The sequence below is a fragment of the Salmo trutta genome, chromosome 2, assembly GCF_901001165.1.
Source record: "Salmo trutta chromosome 2, fSalTru1.1, whole genome shotgun sequence".
NCBI lineage: Eukaryota > Metazoa > Chordata > Actinopteri > Salmoniformes > Salmonidae > Salmo > Salmo trutta.
Window position 1 is genome coordinate 15667 of NC_042958.1, and position 20028 is coordinate 35694.

The 20028-nt window shown below is 47.5% G+C and overlaps 1 protein-coding gene across 2 annotated transcripts in view; it reads left to right on the forward strand.

Annotated features, from left to right (window-relative positions):
• The first annotated feature begins 7690 nt into the window (after window positions 1-7690).
• Window positions 7691-20028, forward strand: part of LOC115148925 (cytoplasmic protein NCK1-like) — a 106024-nt gene continuing 93686 nt past the window's right edge. The window contains exon 1 of one of the 2 annotated variants that reach the window (XM_029691250.1): window positions 7691-7935. The gene's annotated coding sequence lies outside the window, so the exon portion shown is untranslated. The remainder of the gene's footprint in view (window positions 7936-20028) is intronic. The other variant, XM_029691259.1, reaches the window with a different exon arrangement.

A 20028-nucleotide genomic window follows, 5' to 3' on the forward strand; every position in this document is an offset into this window, starting at 1 on the left:
TACGTTCGGTATTTAGCGGCGTGGGCTGTGGCCTGAACAATAGCCCAGTTTAGGAATAAACCTGTGTTCTGACCTGCACACCTAGAGTCCGTCTCTTTTCCTTTTATGACCCAGCCGGGTCATTACATTGGCATCAGAAGTGCTTTCGAACTACGGGATCGAGACATGGCGAGTTAGCTGTTCAGTATAGGCCGGGTTGGCTTTTGCGTAACTCGCATCTACGGTCATGATGCTTGGGGCGAGGCAGAAAATTAAGGAAGAGTCGGACAAAGTGTCCGTTGTGGGCTCGGGGGTACCCGGTCGGGAGGGTCGGGCGGCGACTGCCGTAGATGAGCTGGAGGGCCACATGGCGGGAGTTAAATTGTCAGTCAGCAAGATGGCAGAACTGGCGGGTTTTCCTTCACACCGCTCGAGAGCAGACGTCACGGCGACGGGGATATCGACGTCACCGGGTGCGGAAATGGCGGGGCCTGCGTATGTAAACAGAGATGGCAGCGGCCTATTGCCATTAGCCACGGTAGCGGCTAAACTACCAAAGTTCAATGGACAAGGTAAATGGGAAGTTTTTTTCACTCAATTCGAGTTGTTGGCTAGAGCCGGGGGGTGGTCTGACGAGACGAAAGCGTTACAGCTTGCCCTGAGCCTGGCAGAGGAGGCGTCGGAATGCCTGTTAACGCTAGCCCCGGACGAGAGGGGCGACTACGGTGCGCTAGTGGAGGCATTGGGGGGCCGTTTCGGCAGCGACGCGCAGCCCAACATGCTGCGGATTGAACTGAGTAACAAAAAGAGACTTCAGGGGGAATCATTAAAGGCGTTGGCAAGTGGTATTCTGAGCCTGACCAGGCGGGCTTATGCAACTATGCCGATTGGGGTGCAAGACGAGCTGGCACGGGACAGTTTTATTAGAGCGCTCTCTTCCACCGAACTGGGTAAGCATGTTCAGATGGCGGACCCACCATCTCTGCGGGCTGCAGTGGAGATAGCCAGGAAGAGGGAGCTGATCTTGGGTGAGGGAGTGAGAGTGGAAGTCGCCAGTCAACCAGAGGTGAGAGCAGCGGTGGCTGGGGTGCCAGGGGTCACGAAACCAGAGTGGGTCGATGAGTTGTGCGGGCTAGTCAAGACTGCTTCGCTTGTCATGGAGAGGGGCTCCAGGCAGCGTCGCAGTGTCAGCTCAACTCCTATTGTCTGCTGGGGTTGTGGCCAGCCTGGCCACATTCAGCGAGAGTGTGGCAGATTCCCCCGTCACCAGGGAAACGACGGCGGGTTCTCGCGCAGGGGGCAGCGCGGACCCACCCCCCCGCCCCCGAACCCACTGTAAGCAAAAGAGGTACCCAGCAGCGCAGACAAGAGGGTGGAGACCTGCTCCCCCAGGGTGTAGCTGCCGCCGTGTTTCCTAGTCCGGTAGTTGTGGTGGGACGTACCACCGTTGGGGACTTCTGTAATGTCATCGTCAAGGTAGAGGGGGTGGAATGTTTGGCCCTGGTCGACACGGGCTCTACAGTAACCCTGGTGAGACCAGACATACTACCTGTTGGGGTGCGGGTGGAGCCGACCCTTGTCCAGCTACGGACTGTCACGGGGGAGCTAGCCCCATGTTAGGGAAGTGTCAGCTATCTGTGACTGTGGGGGGGAGAACTGTGGGGTGTCCGGCATGGGTAGCAGCGGTGCAGGACCCCTGTATACTGGGAATGGACTTTTTGAAAAACTGTGGGGCTCAGTTGGACTTAGCGTCGGGCACTTTGAGGCTGTCAGGGGGGCCCACAGTGGGAATGTCGACTTCGGGAGGGCCAGCAGGGGGCAGGGCTGTCCCTCCGTCTTCCTCCAAGCTTGCAGAAACTCCACCGGTCATCCCGGCTGCTCCCTTGGTCGTTGTGCCATTCCAGCAGCTGTCTCCGGCGGCGACGGCCTTCACTCCCCATCATGGTGCAAGCACAGGCAGCTCAGTAGCCCAAAACACACTGGCTCCTTCACCCCATCAGCCCGACGGGGGGAAGGAGGAAGCTATCGACGCCGTCGAGGCTGTGTGGCTGAAGAACTGTCAGGGTCTGGATGAAAGACAACAGAGACTTTAAAGATAGCTTCGCTTGGGGGGAAGATGAGGTAGGACAAACGCACCTAGTTCAGCACGAAATAGACACTGGGGACGCCCGACCCATTAAAATTCGGCCCCGTCGTATTCCCCTTGCCAGGAGGGAAGCAGCAGACACAGCTATTGTTGACATGTTGCGGGCTGATTTCATTGAGCCATCAGATAGCCCATGGTCCGCGCCGGTCGTCATGGTGCCTAAGAAAGGGGGTAAACTTAGGTTTTGTGTTGACTACAGGGGCCTAAATTCTGTCACCACTAAAGACTCTTATCCCCTACCGAGGATTGATGAGTCGCTAGACCACGTGAGAGGGTCCTCGTGGTTCTCCTCCCTTGATCTGCGCAGTGGCTACTGGCAGGTGCCCCTCTCGCCAGGGGCACGTGAAAAAACGGCCTTCTCCACAGATAGGGGCCATTGGCAGTTCAAGGTGCTGTGCTTCGGGCTCTGTAATGCTCCTGCCACCTTTGAGAGGCTCATGGACAGAGTGCTGGCGGGGGTTCCGAGAGACGAGTGTGTTGTGTACCTAGACGACATATTGGTGCACGGCACATCGTTTGAGGGGGCACTGGGGGCAATTAGGCGAGTGTTGGAGAGGATCTCGGGGGCGGGGCTAAAATTACATCCGGGAAAGTGCCATTTCATGCAAAGGGAGGTGGCGTTCCTGGGGCATCAGCTGGGTGGTGAGGGCATCAGCACGATAGCAGACAAAGTAGAGGCTGTGAGGGGGTGGCCAGTTCCAGGGGGGAAAAAAGAGGTTAAGAGCTTCCTGGGGCTGGCATCCTACTATCGTAGGTTTGTGAAGGGGTTTGCGGGGGTAGCGGCTCCTTTGAACCACCTTCTCAAGGAGGACACTGTTTTTCAGTGGACTGAAGAGCACCAGCGGGCATTTGAGGCCCTCAAACGTGCCCTGATGGAGGCCCCTGTCCTGGCCTCACCAGACCCGAACCGTCCGTTCATCCTGGACACCGACGCAAGCAATGAGGGTTTGGGGGCTGTGCTGGCTCAGCGTGGTCCTGATGGGGAACACGTAGTAGCTCATTACAGCAGAACTTTTGATAAGGCTGAGAAACGCTACTGCGTGACAAGGAGAGAGCTTTTGGCTGTCGTGGCAGCAGTACGCCATTTCAAGTACTACCTGGGGGGCCTGCCGTTTGTGGTCCGGACGGATCACTCCGCCCTGCAGTGGCTTCTCTCCTTCAAGGAGCCAGAGGGTCAGATTGCCCGCTGGCTGGAGGAGCTGCAACCCTACGACTTCCAGGTGGAGCACAGAGCCGGCCTTCGCCACAGCAATGCAGACGCCTTGTCCCGCCGCCCGTGTGCTGAGGATGGCTGTGGGTACTGCGCCAAATGGGTGGAGCGAGAGAGAGAACTGTGCAGGGAGGAGGGAGTCACCGCCACGGTGAGTCAGCTGAGGGTGACAGAGTGCCGGGAGCTTGAGGCTGTGGACGTTGGGGAGTGGAGGCGTCGCCAGGAGGAGGACGCAGAGCTGCGTCCTGTGCTGCGGTGGGTGGAAGAGAGAAGACGACCGCCGTGGGGGGAAGTAGCCCCTCTATCACCAGTCACCAAGGGACTGTGGGCTAAATTCACAGTCCTTAGAGTGGCTGAGGGAGTGCTCCAGAGGGGGTGGAAAAAGCCAGCGACTGGAGAAATTACGTGGCAGGTAGTGGTGCCCAAAAGGCTGCAGGGGAGCGTGTTACAGCAGCTTCATGGGGGAGTTGGCGCAGGGCATTTTGGGGTCTCCAAAACATTAAAGCGCGTGCGTAAAGGCTTCTATTGGGCCAGGCACAGGAGGGATGTTGAGGACTTTTGTAGGCAGTGTGACGAGTGTGCTGCTAAAAAAGGACCTCCAGGTCAGTCACACGCCCTCCTACAACAATTCCCAGTAGGGGAGCCCATGGAGAGACTGGGGGTAGACATAGTGGGGCCGTTTCCAACCACAGACAGCGGTAACAGGTGGATTCTAACCGCTATGGACTACTTCACCAAGTGGCCGGAGGCTTACGCTCTCCCAGACCAGGAGGCAGCGACAGTAGCTGATGCGTTGGTGGGGGGAATAATCAGTCGGTTTGGGGTGCCACAGTCTATTCACAGCGACCAGGGGAGAAACTTCGAGTCACGGGTGTTCTCAGAGTTGTGTAGGCGGTTAGGCGCGGAGAAGACGCGCACTACTCCACTTCACCCCCAGAGTGATGGGCTGGTGGAAAGATTTAACAGAACGTTAGCACAGCAGCTGGCCATCGTTACCTCAAAACACCAGAGAGATTGGGACACCCACTTACTGTTTATTCTTATGGCATGTAGGTCGGCTGTTCAAGAATCGACTGCGTGCTCCCCAGCGCTACTAATGTTAGGTCGTGAGTTGCGCACCCCAGCCGAACTGACGTTTGGTCACCCTCCTGATAATGACGACGGGGTTTTGCCTGGCCCGAACTATGAGTGTCGTCTGCAGAACCGGTTAGAAGCGGCTCACACCTTCGCAAGAGAGCAACTCGAGAACGCAGGGGTCCGCCAAAAGCGCCACTACGACTCGCGCGCTAGGGGGAGGCACTTTGGAGCGGGAGAATGTGTGTGGCTTCACAACCCCACGCGCAAAAAGGGGCGGTGCCCAAAGCTGGACAGTGCATGGGTGGGGCCGTGTCTGGTGATAGAGAGAGTGGGGGAGGTGACGTACCGGGTGGAGGTCCCCCCACGGAGCAGGAAGGTGGTGGTCCACCGGGACCGATTGGCACCCTACAGAGGGAGGAAAACGGTAGGAAATGGGAGTGAGGTCTCTGATGTGAGCCCACGGGAACAGTCTAACGAGGAGACTCTAGCGCAACCTGAGCCTGGGATGGGGGCTGCTTCTTCAGAGGGCGCTGGAAATGACATTGGGGCAGATGAGTGTTCTGGGGGTTCACCGGTGAGAGCCATGGGGAGGCCCAAGAGACTGATGCGACCTCCGGGTCATTTTAAGGATTTTGTTGTGTAACCCTAGGGGCTAGGGTTTAGAAAGGGGGGGCTATGTAACGACCCGGTATTGTGTTCTGTGTTTGTGGGTGTGTTATGGTTCTCATGGCTACTAGCAGGGGTTAAATGTGTCAGGACAGAGGGAAAGGGTGGGGGGGGGTATGATGGGTAATCCCGCGGGATTTGGAAATGCATAAATAGGGATTACTGCCTCATCTCTCTCTCTCTTTCTGTTCGGGGCCTTGATCTGTTCCTATGGGGGTGACCCTTAACTCGACATGGTGTAATTGTGTACGTTCGGTATTTAGCGGCGTGGGCTGTGGCCACAACAATAGCCCAGTTTAGGAATAAACCTGTGTTCTGACCTGCACACCTGGAGTCCGTCTCTTTTCCTTTTATGACCCAGCCGGGTCATTACAATACCTTATAGAGAGCATTGCATTGTGGATTTTGTACTGGACTTGAGTTGCACATTTCCACAATGATTTTCAATGTTGCTAACAACTTTATAACGCCAAAATTAAACATTTGTTTACCAAAAAAATATTGTTCTCACATTCGTGTTATTAAACACAGTAAATTAAAGGTATTAGTGGAATTTTATTTGAAAAATACAAAATCTATTGTCAAATAAATAGAAACAAACATACCTTCTCAGGGAAAAACTAAACTTTTTCAGAACGACAAGGCCACAGAATTGCTACTCTCACAAACGACTAGGACAGCAACAGCAGTGCTGGGATCTCCCGGTGAGGTTCCGGTACAGAACTCTCACCTGCACACGAGGTTGGGGGGGGATTCTAAACATTCTACAGGTTCACATTCACCATTAAGGGTGGTACAGGAAACACTGACCCAAGTCTTTGATCCTTCCCTGTCTTAATGGATTTTCTTTCTCTTTGACGGGGGTCGCTGCGGTCTCATCAAGACCGTCACACAACATACATTTGATTTGACATAGTCCTAGATCATGAATAAACTTGTAAATGTTGATTTGTAAATGTGTTTGTCAATGCCTCGGGAGGTGAAGGCAACTGTACAAGTGCTTGCCAAGTGTTGATGGTATGCAGACAAACTTCACCAGTGTTGAGTGAATAAATAACCCTTATAGAAATACCACTGTGACTAGTAGCACTGCAGGATAGGCATACCAGTCTATGCAGGTGTAACAGTATAGCTTCCGTCCCTCTTCTCGCCCCTACCTGTGCTCAAACCAGGGACCCTCTGCACACAACTGCCTCCCACGAAGCATCGTTACCCATCGCTCCACAAAAGCCGCGGCCCTTGCAGAGCAAGGGGAACAACTACTTCAAGGTCTCAGAGCGAGTAATGTCACCGATTGAAATGCTATTAGCGCGCACCACCGCTAACTAGCTAGCCATTTCACATTGGTTACACTGGTCAATGCAGGATAGGCACCAGTCTATTCTGGTCAATGCAGGATAGGCATACCAGTCTATTCTGGTCAATGCAGGATAGGCATACCAGTCTATGCTGGTCAATGCAGGATAGGCATACCAGTCTATGCTGGTCAATGCAGGATAGGCATACCAGTCTATGCTGGTCAATGCAGGATAGGCATACCAGTCTATGCTGGTCAATACAGGATAGGTACCAGTCTATTCTGGTCAATGCAGTGGCCATTGAAGAATGCCATTGTGGTCAAAGAATGTCTTCTTTTACAGCAGGAGGCTAACCCTGACCCTAACCCTAACCCTGACCCTAACCCTGACCCTGACCCTAACCCTGACCCTGACCCTAACCCTGACTCTAACCGTAACCCTGACCCTAACCCCTAACCCTGACCCTGACCCTGTAATAGTTGGACAACCTGCCAATTACAGTTGATCATTGATCATTATTTCCCTGGAAGAAAATAATGTCAATAGAACATACGAGGCTAATAGATGCTTGTACTACATTTAGCCTTACAGGTAAGACATACTCTACGTGAGAGGACGTTATATGGCAATACAAATACACAGAGAGACAACTTGATTTGTGTCATGGGAAAAACAAACATTTCATGTCAACGGGGTGAGTTTGTCTTGGGTTAGGGCTATCTGGGATCACTGGGATGTCCCAACCCTAACATAAACCTGAACCATATTATATGTTTTATTTAACTAGGCAAGTCAGTTAAGAACAAGTTCCCTTCCCTGTAGCTCAGTTGGTAGAGCATGGTGTTTGCAACACCAGGGTTGTGGGTTCGATTCCCACGGGGGGCCAGCCCAGAAAAAAATGTATGATATGTATGAAATTGTATGAAATGTATGCATTCACTACTGTAAGTCGCTCTGGATAAGAGCGTCTGCTAAATGACTAAAATGTAAAAAAAAAAAAAAAAAAGTAAAATGTTATTTACAACGACGGCGGACCGGTTGTGATACAGCCTGAATAATCCGTACCAAAACAATTTTATACGTCAACGTGAATGGAGAACGGAGGGACTTCCCAATGATCCCGTAAAGCAAGGACCGTTCTTTTTGCATGGCCCGGTACTCTAAATGAGTGAATATTTCAACTCCGCCTACCCGGTGCACCGGGCCATGTAAGACGAACTCCCCCAATGGGATGCGGTAAAAAATGTGCTCGTCAGCCAACCACTGTTGTGGTGGACCGGTTTGATTGACACTGCCGCTGTCCAATGGGAGCAAAGAGAGCTAGCTCTGTGGGGTGAGCGCTTGTCGTGCTGCTGGGAAACGGGGAAAAACTATCTATTTCCAATAAGGTTAGTATTATGATTATAGTCAGCTAGACAAGTTGTGCAAGGTTATGTTAGCTAGCTAGGTTTTTGGTCCTAGCCATTATCCATCTACACGGGCGTTTTAAATCATCTTTGGTGTACATGGTGATTTCATCAACCCAAAGAAAGGACAGGTACGACCGACCAGCTAACCAGGTAAGAACCAGACGGGATCTGCAGTGTTCATTAGCTTCGTTAACTAGCTAGCTGGTAGATTAGCAAATAAATCAAATAAAAATGCCCTCAACTCCTGGGAACAGAGACACGGCCTGATAATAAAATATCATCTCTTGTAACGTAGTGAATGCTGATTAAATAACATATTGATGAACTAAATACATAGTTATCAATGTTTTGTTGGAAAGCTAGTGGTCTAGGTTGCTACCGTTAGTTAGCCAGCTGTTGGCTAGCTGTCTGTTAGCATGCTGTCGGTTAGCCAGCTGTCTTGCCAGGGTGGCAGTAATGCCGACTGGGTGTTCACTTGGCTGGCTGAGATTGTCTCACCATAGGAGGATTCATATCATAGTTCGTTTTAAAACGTTTATATGTTTTGCAAGAAGAACAATTTCCTTAATAATCCAGTTTACATGACACATCTGAAATAAGGCCACCTGATGGGACTTTTGATTTAATGCAGAAAATCCCCAATGAAAATAAACGTTTTACCACAGTGACAATGTTGTTTTTGGGAAGACTAACTTTATTTGATTCTGATTTCGGATACATACAGTTTGTATGTGGAAACTATATTTCTAATATACATACTTAAAGTTTTTCCCGAACTCACTTCACTCGTGCATAATAGTTTTATCATAGTCTGAAACGTCACGTACAGCAGTGTACTGGAGTATAGGACAGCAGTGTACTGGAGTATAGGACAGCAGTGTACTGGAGTATAGGACAGCAGTGTACTGGAGTATAGGACAGCAGTGTACTGGAGTATAGGACAGCAGTGTACTGGAGTATAGGACAGACAGCGGTGTACTGGAGTATAGGACAGACAGCGGTGTACTGGAGTATAGGACAGACAGCGGTGTACTGGAGTATAGGACAGACAGCGGTGTACTGGAGTATAGGACAGACAGCGGTGTACTGGAGTATAGGACAGACAGCGGTGTACTGGAGTATTGGACAGCTGGTTTTACGTGTTGGTTTTGTCATTGTGGGGAGGTGCTCGTTGGGCTGTGTGTCCTCCGCGATGCTGGTCAGTGTCTTGCATCCTTGGCACAATAAAGTTACATTGAATAGAATATAATCTATAGGCTTCATTGCCGCTGTTCAGAGTGTCTTGAAGTCAATACAGGTTGCTGAAGTTTATAACCTGCTAACATTGATATTATAGTATTGACGTAAAAGTGAAATGTGTGTAACAGTCATTTTCTTGTGGATGAATGATTAACTGGTGGAAGCAGTCTAAACCATTGTTCTGAACTAATAGACCAAACACTTTACGGTCCATACACACACATCGCCTGCATAGCTAGCTACACATCCATAATCATACAATCCTTTTTTTTTTATCCTCCGCTACACAATAAGCAACAAAAGAGACAGCTAGGTTATGTTGTAGTGCATTGCTGTACAACCTAGAGAAAAATATATAAATTAAACAAGGTTTTCATCACTATTGATGTTTATTGCTTTGAACTGAACCAATTGGAAGGACAACGTTTATATGCAGTATTTAATGGAAATGATACATGATCCCCATTGAACACACATTAAGGCCGGTCTACACACCACATGAGGGACAGAGTTTTACTGTGTGTGTGTGTGTGTGTTGCAAATGTATTTCTTGCAGTTGATGCATGTGTACTGTGTCTTCCTGTCCTTCTTGGGTCCCCACACATCACAACGCTTCTTCTTGTTGCTACCAGCTGCATTTAGAATGATGGAAACATTTAGTTCAGGAATTCTACTAACATCTCACTCACATATATATAGTTACAGCAGGCCAAGGTAGGAGAGTCAGACACACACACATGAAACAACATCACTCACACTTACTTCCTGTATTGGAGTTGTTGGTTCTGTGGGTCGGGGCGGATGGGGAACCAACATCCTCCTCCTGAATCCTCCTCACCATGGCTGCAGAAGCTGGGGTCCTTGGGTAATGTTGCCCCCACTGGATTTGAGGTCTTACCAATGCATTGCCCAGCTCCTGGAGAAAGAGCCGTCTCCTCTGGAGCTTCCCTCTGGAGCTTCCCTCTGGAGCTTCCCTCTGGAGCTTCCCTCTGGAGCTTCCCTCTGGAGCTTCCCTCTGGAGCTTCCCTCTGTTCCAATCTGGGTTCAACGCCGTCCAGATGACCAACGCGTTGTACGCCGAGATGTCCAAGGTGTTGAAGAATATCACAAATTGCAGCTGTAGCCAGTCACTAGGTTGTCTAAATTGTCCACCCCTCCTTTTTTTGTCATTGTAATCCATTCTGATTTCTGATTGTTGATGTTCCTGGCTACAGATTCTCCCGTCCATATGCAGCGTACTCATAAGTACCACATTTTTGTCTTTCTTTGGCACGTAGGACACTAGGGACGTGTCGGCAGTGAACACAAACTTAGAGGAATTGATAGGCCTGTTCCGTCTATTCAACAGCTGAGATGGGAGCTCTGGCTTGTTTTTCTGTACCGTTCCTACCATCATCATCTTCCTCGTGAGGAGCTCCTGTCCCAGTTTGTACGAAGTAAAACAAGTTATTGAATGTGATGTTGTGGTCACGGAGTCCCTGTGTCACGTCCAGGACGAGCCACATCCCTTAGTTCTTCTCAGGGGCTCCTCCATCAGGTTTCCCCGTAAACACTTGCAGGTTCCACGCATATGATAAAGCAGCATCACAGACAGCCCAGATCTGGGTTTAAACGGTATGTACTGCATGAAGGGGCAGTGGCCCAGATCTGGGTTTAGACGGTATGTACTGCATGAAGGGGCAGCGGCCCAGATCTGGGTTTAGACGGTATGTACTGCATGAAGGGGCAGTGGCCCAGATCTGGGTTTAGACGGTATGTACTGCATGAAGGGGCAGCGGCCCAGATCTGGGTTTAGACGGTATGTACTGCATGAAGGGGCAGTGGCCCAGATCTGGGTTTAGACGGTATGTACTGCATGAAGGGGCAGCAGCCCAGATCTGGGTTTAGACGGTATGTACTGCATGAAGGGGCAGTGGCCCAGATCTGGGTTTAGACGGTATGTACTGCATGAAGGGGCAGTGGCCCAGATCTGGGTTTAGACGGTATGTACTGCATGAAGGGGCAGCAGCCCAGATCTGGGTTTAGACGGTATGTACTGCATGAAGGGGCAGTGGCCCAGATCTGGGTTTAGACGGTATGTACTGCATGAAGGGGCAGTGGCCCAGATCTGGGTTTAGACAGTATGTACTGCATGAAGGGGCAGCGGCCCAGATCTGGGTTTAGACGGTATGTACTGCATGAAGGGGCAGCAGCCCAGATCTGGGTTTAGACGGTATGTACTGCATGAAGGGGCAGCAGCCCAGATCTGGGTTTAGACGGTATGTACTGCATGAAGGGGCAGTGGCCCAGATCTGGGTTTAGACGGTATGTACTGCATGAAGGGGCAGCAGCCCAGATCTGGGTTTAGACGGTATGTACTGCATGAAGGGGCAGCAGCCCAGATCTGGGTTTAGACGGTATGTACTGTCTGAAGGGGCAGCGGCCCCTAAATGGCATAAGCTGCTCATCAACAGTAACGTTGGGCCCAGGGTTGTAAAACAGGGAAGGCGGTCCATCCACCATGCGGGGTGGCTCATTCCTTGGGCAAGAAGACCATTCAATTTTTTACATTAATATTTGTCCTCCTGCTGGCTGGTCCTGGGGCTGGTTTCTGATGGGCTGCTCCAAGACACCGCTTGCAGGGAAGAGGTATTCGGAGTGGACTTCTAGTCCGACTCCAGGAGACGGGCACACCGTCCACCACTTCTGAGTATTTTACTATCGAATGTTCAGTCTCTGGACAATAAAGTAGATGAGCTCAGGACGAGAACCTCCTTCCATAGAGACATCAGGGATTGTAACATACTCTGTTTCACAGAATCATGGCTCTCACTGGATATACTGTCCCTGTCCATACAGCCAGCTGGGTTCTCAGTACATTGCTCAGACAGGAATAAAGAACTCTCCGGGAAGAAGAAGGGCGGTGGTGTATGTTTCATGTAGAGGTCGACCGATTTATGATTTTTCAACACCAATACCGATTTTATTGGAGGACCCAAAAAAAAATCAGATGCCGATTTTTATATATATATTTGTAATAATGACAATTACAACAATACTGAATGAACTTTTTTATTTTAACTTAATATAATACATAAATAAAATCAATTTAGTCTCAAATAAATAATGAAACATGTTCAATTAGGTTTAAATAATGCAAAAACACAGTGTTGGAGAAGAAAGTAAAAGTGCAATATGTGCCATGTAAAAAAGCTAACGTTTAAGTTCCTTGCTCAGAACATGAGAACATATGAAAGCTGGTGGTTCCTTTTAACATGAGTCTTCAATATTCCCAGGTAAGAAGTTTTAGGTTGTAGGAATTATAGGACTATTTCTCTCTATACCATTTGTATTTCATATACCTTTGACTATTGAATGTTCTTATAGGCACTTTAGTATTGCCAGCCTAATCTCAGGAGTTGATAGGCTTGAAGTCATAAACAGCGCTGTGCTTCAAGCACTGCGAAGAGCTGCTGGCAAACGCAGGAAAGTACTGTTTGAATGAATGCTTACTAGCCTGCTGCTGCCTACCACCGCTCAGTCAGACTGCTCTATCAAATATCAAATCATAGACTTAATTATAATATAATAAACACACAGAAATACGAGCCTTAGGTCATTAATATGGTCAAATCCGGAAACTTTCATTTAGAAAACAAAACGTTTATTCTTTCAGTGAAATACGGAACCGTTCCGTATTTTATCTAACGGGTGGCATCCATAAGTCTAAATATTCCTGTTACATTGCACAACCTTCAATGTTATGTTATAATTATGTAAAATTCTGGCAAATTAATTACGGTCTTTGTTAGGAAGAAATGGTCTTCACACAGTTTGCAACGAGCCAGGTGGCCCAAACTGCTGCATATACCCTGACGCGAATGCGCTTTTGTTAAATCATCACCCGTTTTGCTGAAGTAGGCTGTGATTCGATAATAAATTAACAGGCACCGCATTGATTATATGCAATGCAGGACAAGCTAGTTAAACTAGTAATATCATCAACCATGTGTAGTTAACTAGTGATTATGTTAAGATTGATTTTTATTAGATAAGTTTAATGCTAGCTAGCACCTTACCGTGGCTCCTTGTTGCACTCGCATAACAGGTAGTCAGCCTGCCACACAGTTTCCTCGTGGAGTGCAATGTAATCGCCCAAAAATGCTGATTACCAATTGCCGATTAATCGGTCGACCTCTAGTTTCATGTATTAACTACTCATTGTGTGATGGTGATAACATACATAAACTCAAGTCCTTTTGTTCACCCGACCTAGAATACCTCACAATCAAATGCAGACTGTTTTACCTCCCAAGAGAATTCTCTTCGGTTGTAGTCACAGCCGTGTATATCCCCCCTCAAGCCGATACCACAACGGCCCTCAAGGAACTACACTGGACATTATGCAAACTGGAAACCACATATCCTGAGGCCACATTTATTGTAGCTGGGGATTTTAACAAAGGACATTTGAGGGAAACGCTCCCGAAGTTCTATCAACACATTGACTGTTGTACTCGCTCTGGTTAAACACTTGACCACTGCAACTCCCCCTTTCGAAATGCGAACAAGGCCCTCCCTTTGGGAAATCAGATCACGACTCCATATTGCTCCTCCCTTCCTAAAGGCAGAATCTCGAAAACGAAGTACTCGTACTAAGGTCAATTAAATTCCTTGCTTCAAGATTGTTTTGATCACGCGGACTAGGATGAGTTCCGGGTAGACTCTAAGAATAACACGGACACGGTGACTGAGTTCATCAGGAAGTGTATAGGGATGTTGTTCCCACGGGGATTATTAAAACCTACCCAAACCAGAAACCGTGGATAGATGGCAGCATTCACACAACTGAAAGTGCGAACCACCGCATTTAACCATGGCAAGGTGACTGGGAATATTGTTGAATCCAAACAGTGCAGTTATTTCCTCCGTAAGGCAATCAAACGGGTAAAATATCAGTACAAAGTGGAGTCCCAATTCAACGGCTCAGACACGAGATGAAACCAGCCATGTCGCGGACACCGATGTCTTGCTCCCGGACAAGCTAAACACCTTCTTTACCTTATAATAAGTACACATAATTGCAAATGATTAAATCCTTCCAATATAAATAAAAAAACAACAATTTAGTTACGAATTGAACTTTAATTAAATGAGTTGACTCTTCACATGGGATGATTTCACTGAACAACAAAAGGGAATATTGAATGATCCCCAAACGTCCATCGTATCTCCCAAAAAACGATTTCAACTTACATCTGTAAAATGATAGTCTAGAAACTAAAGCTTTGGTTGTCTTCCTCTCAGGCTTCCATGTCTTCTCCCTGGACCTCCTCAATGTCCACCTTTTGAACATCAGATTCTGAGGCCTCATCTTCACTGTCACTTTCCAACCTTGTTAAGGATGGCTTTTTGTCAGGCTCAAAAAGCCTCAAATTTGCCCAGATGGTCACCAATTTTTCAACCCTTGTATTGGTCAGCCTGTTGCGTGCTTTGGTGTGTGTGTGTGTGTGTGTGTGTTCCAAAACGAGGACCAGTTGCACTCTGAGGCGGCTGATGTTGGTGGGATTTAGAGGATGATGGAGGCAACAGGGGAAAGAGCCTCAGATCCACAAGTCCCTTCTTCCACCAGGTTGCTGATGAGATATGTTGGCACGACTGCCATATTGCATCTCCATCCCAAAGCCCTTGCTTGGAAGTGTACTTCACCAGACTGCCATATTGCATCTCCATCCCAAAGCCCTTGCTTGGAAGTGTACTTCGCCAGACTGACAAGAACCATGCCCTCATCCAGGCCGAGGTGGCGAGACACGGTAGTGATGACACCATAGGCCTTGTTGATCTCTGCACCAGACAGGATGCTCTTGCCAGCATACTTGGGGTCCAACATGTACGCTGCGGCGTGTATGGGCTTCAGGCAGAAGTCTTCATGCTTTTTGATGTATTTCAGAACTACAGTTTCTTCTGCTTGGAGCAACAGTGAAGTGGGCAGGGCAGTACGGATTTCTTCTCTTACATCTGCAAGCAGAGTCTGAACATCAGAAAGGATGGCATTGTGTCCCTCAATCCGTGCAATGGCTACTGCTATAGGTTTCAGGAGTTTCAGGCTGCTTACCACTCTATCCCAAACGGGTGTTGCTGGGCATCTTCAATGTGGTGCTCTTATTCTTCTCACTTTGCTTGGTGAGGTAGATAGCTGCTATAACTTGATGACCCTTCACATACCTAACCATTTCCATGGCTCTCTTGTAGAGTGTATCCATTGTTTTCAGTGCCATGATGTCCTTGAGGAGCAGATTCAATGCATGAGCAGCACAGCCAATGGGTGTGATGTGAGGGTAGACCAAGCAGCCATCATGTTCGCAGCATTGTCGTATCATTGCAATACAGTCTGCTTTCTCTATGATTTTCTTGACCTTCACTTGAACTCTGCATCCAGCAAATGAGTAGATAAAGCATGTCTGTTTGGAGGGGTGTATACTGGGCGAAGAAAATTAGCAAACGTAGCAACCAACACCTCCACTACTCTGATCCTCAACACTGGGGCCTCACAACAGTTTGTGTTCAGCCCCCTCCTGTACTCCCTGTTCACCCATGACTGTGTGGCCACGCACGCCTCCAACTCAATCAGCAAGTTTACAGACGACACAACAGTAGTAGGCCTGATTACAACAATTACGAGACAGCCTACAGGGAGGCGGTGAGGGCCCTAAGAACACAGCCATGAATAAAAAATGGTACCAACACATCTTCCGAGAGAAACTTCTCCCAACCATCCAGGAACAGTTTGGTGACGAACAATACCTTTTCCAGCATAATGGAGTACCTTGCCATAAGGCAAAAGTGATAACTAAGTGGCTAGGGGAACAAAACATTGATATTTTGGGTCCATGGCCAGGAAACTCCACAGACCTTAATCCCATTGAAAACTTGTGGTCAATCCTCAAGAGGCGGATGGACAAACAAAAACCCACAAATTCTGACAAACTCCAAGTATTGATTATGCAAGAATGGGCTGCCATCAGTCAGGATGAGGCCCAGAAGTTAATTGACAGCATGCCAGGGCGGATTGCAGAGGTCTTGAAAAAAGAAGGGTTAACACTGCAAATATTGACTCTTTGCATCAACTTCATGTAATTGTCAATAAAAGCCTTTGACACTTATGAAATGCTTGTAATTATACTTCAGTATTCCATAGTAACATCTGACAAAGATATCTAAAGACACTGAAGCAGCAAACTTTGTGGAAATTAATATTTGTGTCATTCTCAAAACTTTTGGCCACGACTGTACAGTACCGGTCAAAAGTTTGGACACCTACGCATTCAAGGGTTTTTATTTATTTTTACTATTTTCTACATTGTAGAATATTGCACACTATTGGCTCACATCAAAACATACCTGCAGACGAGAGACTGATGGAGAGGGAGATGACTTAATTAAGCCTTGTCTTTTTAATTCTAACAATGTCAGTCATCATAATCATCAGGAGGTGAAATGCAAAACTGAAGCAGGATGGGTTCAGCCACACAGCTGATATAACCTAGAGGGTTTAGGGAGAAGGGGAGGGGTTCACCCACACAGCTGATATAACCTAGAGGGTTTAGGGAGAAGGGGAGGGGTTCACCCACACAGCTGATATAACCTAGAGGGTTTAGGGAGAAGGGGCTCTGCAGGCCGGTCAAGTTCTACCACACCGATCTCAACAAACCATTGTTGGACCTCGCTTTGTGCACGGGGGCAATGTCATGCTGAAACAGGAAAGGGCCTTCCCCAAACTGTTGCTACAAATTTGGAGGCACAGAATCATCTAGAATGTCATTGTATGCTGTAGCTTTAAGATTTCCCTGCACTGGAACTAAGGGGCCCAAACCATGAAAAGCATAGTGCCAACTTTACAGTTGGCACTATGCATTGGGGCAGGTAGCATTCTCCTGGCATCTGCCAAACCCAGATTCGTCTGTCGAACTGTCTGATGGTGAAGCATGATTCATCACCAGAGAACGTTTCCGTTTCCACTGCTCCAGAGTCCAATGGCGGCGAGCTTTACACCACTCATGGCTTTGCGTATGGTGATCTTAGGCTTGTGTCTGGCTGCCATGCCATGGAAACCCATTTCATGAAGCTCCCGACGAACAGTTCTTGTGCTGACGTTGCTTCCAAGGGCAGTTTGGAACTTGGTAGAGAGCGTTTCGTCCGGGGACAGGCCTGAAGGGACAGGCCTGAAGGGACAGGCATGTAGAGGCAGTTATCTCATTGCAGCCAGTTTCCTATGTTCATTATTTTCATGGTGGGATGGCAACTCAATGTCTGTAGTCTCCAGTCTGGCATCTGCTCAATATTAACTTATCTTGATTTCAACATTTCCCTTTCTGTCCTCATTGGAAAACGTGTGTGTGTGTGTGTGTGTGTGTGAGAGGGGGAAGGGTGTGTGTGTGTGAGAGGGGGAAGGGTGTGTGTGTGTGAGGGGGAAAGGGGGAAGGGTGTGTGTGTGTGAGGGGGAAGTGTGTGTGTGTGTGTGTGTGTGTGTGTGTGTGAGGCATGGCAGGGGGCCTGTTGCAGCTGGTGACTAGTATAGTTTCTGTAATTATTGTCACACTGACAGGCCCCTCCACAGTCTCTCATTAAGTCTACAGGGAGGGGAAGAGGCAGACATTTTGTCTGCAGCACTGTAACCCACTGGACTGGAGTCAAGAGGGAGGAGCTGTAGTCCGCTAGGGAAAAGGGGGGGTTGAGGCCAGCTAGGCTATTTATAAAGGGCCATTTCCTTTCAGGCTAGAAGTCAGCCCAGTCCATTGGAGATTTACTGGATTTGCAACAACTGGCCATTGGGAGCCTCCAGCCCTGTGGAGAAGAAGGCCTTCACCCGATTCCTCAAATTCAATTTTCTATGTTTTTGTTTTATTAGTTTTCTGTTTTTCCCAATTTTTTTAATGTAATTTTTTTTCTTCAGGTTTTCGCTCTTAAAGTCACACGTTTTGTTTTTTAAATAGAACATTTAAATAGAACCTGTTTCTAGCTCCAACAGTGGAGTCTTATCTAACAAGTAATGGCTAACAATTTAACAACAATACACACAAATCTAAAGTAAAGGAATTAAGAATATATCAGTACAGTGGGAAGAATACGTTTTGTGAACCCTTTAGAATTACCTGGATTACTGCATAAATTGGTCATAGATGAATATCCGATAACATTTTAAGTCACAACAATAGACATACACTGCTTAAACTAATAAAACACAAACATTTATACGTTTTTATGTCTTTATTGAACACACCGTGTAAACATTCACAGTGCAGGGTGGGAAAAGTATGTGAACCCTTGGATTTAATAACTGGTTGACCCTCCTTTGGCAGCGATAACCTCAACCAAACGTTTTCTGTAGTTGCGGATCAGACCTGCACAACGGTCAGGAGGAATTTTGGACCGTTCCTCTTTACAAAACTTTCAGTTCCACAATATTCTTGGGATGTCTGGTGTGAACTGCTCTCTCGAGGTCATGCCACAGCATCTCAATCGGGTTGAGGTCAGGACTCTGACTGGGCCACTCCAGAAGGCGTATTTTCTTCTGTTGAAGCCATTCTGTTGTTGATTTACTTCTGTGTTTTGGGTTGTTGTCCTGTTGCATCACCTAACTTATGTTGAGCTTCAATTGGTGGGCAGATAGCCTTACATTCTTCTGCAAAATGTCTTGATCAATTTGGGAATTCATTTTTCCGTCAATGATGGCAAGCTGTCCAGGCCCTGAGGCAGCAAGCAGCGCCAAACCATGATGCTTCCTCCACCATACTTTACAGTGGGGAGGTTTTGATGTTGGTGTGCTGTGCCTTTTTTCCTCCACATAGTGTTTTGTGTTCCTTCCTAACAACTCAACTGTAGTTTCATCTGTCCACAGAATATTTTGCCAGAAGCGCTGTGGAACATCCAGGTGCTCTTTTGCAAACTTCAGACGTGCAGACATTTTTTTCAGACAGCAGTGGCTTCTTCCGTGTTGTCCTCCCATGAACACCATTCTTGTTTAGTGTTTTACGTATCGTAGACTCGTCAACAGAGATGTTGGCATCTTCCAGAGATTTCTGTAAGTCTTTAGCGACACTCTAGGATTCATCTTAACCTCATTGAGCATTCTGCGCTGTGCGCTTGCAGTCATCTTTGCAGGACGGCCACTCCTAGGGAGAGTAGCAACAGTGCTAAACTTTCTCCATTTATAGTCAATTTGTCTTACCGTGGACTGACTTTTAGAGATACTTTTGCAACCCTTTCCAGCTTCATGCAGGGCAACAATTCTTAATCTTAGGTCTTCTGAGATCTCTTTTGTTCGAGGCATGGTTCACATCAGGCAATGCTTCTTGTGAATAGCAAACTCAATTTTGTGAGTGTTTTTTATAGGGAAAGGCAGCTCTAACCAACATCTCCAATCTCGTCTCATTGATTGGACTCCAGGTTAGCTGACTCCTGACTCCAATTAGCTTTTGGAGAAGTCATTAGCCGAGGGGTTCACATACTTTTCCCAACCTACACTGTGAATGTTTTTAAATAATGTATTCAATATAGACAAGAAAAATACAATAATTTGTGTGTTATTAGTTTAAGCAGCCTGTTTGTCTATTGTTGTGTCTTAGATGAAGATCAGATCAAATGTGATGACCAATTTATGCAGAAATCCAGGTAATTCCAAAGAGTTCATACTTTTCTTGCCACTGTAAGCAGTACTTTAAAGTATTTTTAATTAAGTACTTTACACAGTACTTTATATATGGTTGAGCAATGTCAGAGTGGCGAAGACTAAGACACACTAGTATAGAATACAGTATATACATATGAGATGAGTAGTGTAGGTGATGTAAACATTATATAAAGTGGCATTGTTTAAAGTGGCTAGTGATACATTTATTACATCCAATTTTTTATTATTAAAGTGTCTGGAGTTGAGTCAGTATGTTGGCAGCAGCCACTCAATGTTAGTGATGGCTGTTTAACAGTCTGATGGCCTTGAGATAGAAGCTGTTTTTCAGTCTCTCG